The sequence below is a fragment of the Sinocyclocheilus anshuiensis genome, unplaced genomic scaffold (genome assembly GCF_001515605.1).
Source record: "Sinocyclocheilus anshuiensis isolate Anshui unplaced genomic scaffold, SAMN03320099.WGS_v1.1 scaffold436, whole genome shotgun sequence".
Taxonomy (NCBI): Eukaryota; Metazoa; Chordata; class Actinopteri; order Cypriniformes; family Cyprinidae; genus Sinocyclocheilus; species Sinocyclocheilus anshuiensis.
The window spans coordinates 3,405,326-3,409,037 of NW_015560618.1; the positions used below are offsets into that span (position 1 = coordinate 3,405,326).

Here is a 3,712-nt window from a genome sequence, read left to right on the forward strand (position 1 = left end):
TGAATTCCACTATTTTAAGTGTACGCTAAAAATAACATCCTGGACTGTTCTGTTATACCAAGTGTTGGGTGTGTGGCCAGTATGATAATATATACGATATATAGAAGCATCCTAGAGACTGAGACATTCTTATATTTTTAATTTTTAGAAATGTTCACATTATATATGGAAACAATGAGTGCAAATTTACCATAAATTTCAGTGATTGTTTGCCATGTTCCCTTTTGCTGTAGCACTCAACCCGCATGAACTTCTAATGATCATGTTCTTCAGCATGATTTGAAAATGATCCAAAGAGCATCTGACCCCCTGTACAAAGTAGTTCACATGATCAGTGTCACAAATTTGCTTAGATTAGTGACCTAGAAATAGAAGTGTAGAAGCTTATGCTCAGTATATGATTAGGTGAGGATATATATGAATGTTTTATATTGCATTATTTTTATATAAACGTTGTTATTCAAAAAGAAAAACATAACTATGATTAAAAATGATGCGCCAAAGACGATAATGATGAAAAAAAAAAGTAATAAAAAATGCTAAAACATTTAATTACTCTGTCTCATAATGGAAGCCCGTTTCTATCACTAAATAAAAAAGGGTAATTGCGACTTTTATATCGCAATTCTGACTTTTTTTTTCTTGTTATTGCCTTATACAAACTCGCAATTCTGACTTTTTTTCTCAGAATTGTGTGATATAAACTCGCAATTCAAAAAAAAATTTGTATCTCGCAATTCTGACTTTTTTTTCTCAGAATTGTGAGATATGAACACTCACAATTCTAACTTTTTTTCTCGCAATTCTGAGTTTATATTTCACAATTCTGAGAAAAATGTCAGAATTGCGAGTTTATATCTCACAATACTAAAAAAAAGTCAGAATTGCGAGATACAATTTTTTTTTAGAATTGCGAGTTTATATGCCACAATTCTAACTTTATATCTCGCAATTGTGAGTTTATATTTCACAATTCTAAAAAAAAAAGTCAGAATTGCGAGATTTAAACACGCAATTGCGAGAAAAAAGGTCAGAATTGTGAGATAAAAAGTCGCAATTACATTTGTTATTTTTCATTCGGTGGCGGAAACGACCTTCCATAGTCTCAGGAGGATAAATGTGTGCGTTATTAACGCTACTGTAGGAGGAGCACACGCATGAGTGTGAATGAGTGACGCAGCGCAGGAAAGGCCATGAAGGGGGCAGGCGGTCTGTCTGCATATGGAGCGACTGCGCCGAGCAGACGCCTCTAAACACTCAACTTACACACAGACACAACTGTTCAACGTTAACCTTTCGCGCAAAGACCGAATTCGACAGCGCACGCCAGCGAGAAAGTCTTTCCTCACACCAGCCGCTCCGCGAGAGAAGAAACTAACTCGGCGAGAAACCTCTTCCGTCTCCCGCAGCTCGGGACTCTTTCACACGGATAAACGATGACTTTCCGCGCGCGATTCCCAATCAAAACACCGGAGACTTTCTCGCGGCGTGTTTGTTTATTCTGATAGGGAGGAAGATGCTTAAAATCCTCTCTTGCATGCCTGGAATTTTCTGATGGGAACAGAAAGTGGGCGTTTTTCCACACCGAAGCACTGGAGGATTCATGCAACTTGCAGTTTCGAGTGAGGCAACATGCAGTAAGTTCTAATTTGCAGTCATCCAAAGGTCAATAAAAGCAGTTGCTGTTTTGCATTGATTTGATGATGAAGATGATGCGCCTGGATTCATAAGACCGCACAGATTCTGAGGTTATTTAGAGATATATACAGATCGAGATGGCACAGGAGAATGTGTATGATAACCGCAGTATAGTGGTGAAGTACATCCACCATAAGCTCTGGAAGAAGGGATACGTGTGGGAAGTGAACGGACACGATGACAGTGTCTCGAATGGACTGATGATGGAGAGGCAGGAGGACCGCGGCGGCTCCCGTCACGACCCGTTCAGCGCTCTTCACACGGTGCTACGGGAGGCTGGGGACGAACTGGAGCGGCTTTATCAGTCGGACTTTGCGGAGATGTCCAAACAGCTGCATCTCACGTCCATCACGGCGCATCAGCGCTTCACCGCGGTCATAGACGAGCTGTTCAGGGACGGCGTGAACTGGGGCAGAATCATCGCTTTTTTCGAGTTTGGAGGGACCGTTTGCGTCGAATGCGTGAATAAGGAGATGACGGTGCATGTGGATAACATCGCGGGCTGGATGACCGAGTATCTGAACGGGCCGCTGCACGGCTGGATCCAGGAGAACGGCGGCTGGGTATGTAATTAACTCAATATATACCTCACGTCCGAAGACGCAGGGTCGCTCGCTCCGCCCCTTCTCCTGCGTTCGAAGCGTTGCGCGTCCTCTGATTGGCCGATAGCGCTGTCCGTTAGAATGCGCCAGCCAATGAGCGGCGGCGATTAGTCACACCCCTCTCACGCCTACGCGGTGAAGCTGTCAATGACAGCTGCTGTTTGCAGCAGAGCTGAAGGTGTGGTTCTCCTGAGTACAACTTTCAGGAACTGCTGTTGATTCATGCAAACAGGAGGATGTTTAGTCTTATACGGCAACCAGTTATATGGGCTCTGATATTTACTCACCAAATCATGTGTTTAATTTGCCCCGGGCTATTCCTGTCCTAAGTGCAATGGTTCAGCTCGTGATGAGACGCGTGTGATATTGTTCAAACAGAACTGAACTCCATTAATTTTTTTTTTTTTGCTCAGGTGTACCTTTAATGTACCTGGGATACTATGGGATTAGATCTCTGCCACAACTCTGCACACGAAAGATCATATTTTGAGCGTGCAAAAGTGCGTTTTGCTCACGCGCAAACTGAGTTTTGTGGAGAAAATGTTTGTCTCACAAAGAAGAAAGTATTTCGAGCGCACGAAAATCAATTTTGCATTTAAAATAAGTTTTTGTATTTGTGCAGACCTTCTCTTTTGCGCGTGCAACGTTTCACTAGCTTGCTCACCTGATGCCTGCCCTCAGTGCTCTCTAAATGCCAATGGCTTTCTTACTCAACACAACCCAGCGTTACAATATGCCATAATTCCAGCCAATCAGAGACGAGGCTGCTAAATTCTGATTGGCTGCCTTGACAGCCAATCACAACATTCCTTGCATTACCATGACAGCAGAAGAGGAAAAATACAGTGCATGCATAATTATTATGCAAGTTGATATTCTGATCATATTTTTGATCAGAATATCAAAATAGTATGAATAGTAGATCTTAATAACTACTATTAATCTTGTATTTAATCATTTATAATTGATATATAATTATTCATGAAGGCTGGAAGGGAAAAATGCCTTATATTCAGGTGTGCATAATAGTGTTAATTTCGTTAATGAAGACTATGACGAAAAATGTTCGTTAACAAGCTTTTTTCCCATGACTAAGACGAGACGACAATAAAGTCAATAAACGATAACTAAGACTATATCAACATGCAATTTCATTGACGAAATAAGACGAGACTAAAATGTATTAAAAAAGATAAAAACGTTACCAAAAACCTCTTTTTATTTTCGTCAAAAAAGGAGACAATGTTATTGCAGACTGCTCTACTACGCAAGCGTTCATGAGTGCGGTTGCCAGATATCAAGAGTTGTAATCCCCGAATCAGAGCTTCACTGTTAAATTCATACATTTTCTGCCCGGTGTTTTGCTTATTTTAAGCAATTTGGCAACCATGCGCACGCGCTCACTCCTCATT

The 3,712-nt window shown here is 41.2% G+C and overlaps 1 pseudogene; it reads left to right on the plus strand.

Annotated features, from left to right (window-relative positions):
* The first annotated feature begins 1,157 nt into the window (after positions 1-1,157).
* Positions 1,158-2,302, plus strand: LOC107681749 (apoptosis regulator Bcl-2 pseudogene; annotated as a pseudogene).
* Positions 2,303-3,712: the final 1,410 nt, after the last annotated feature.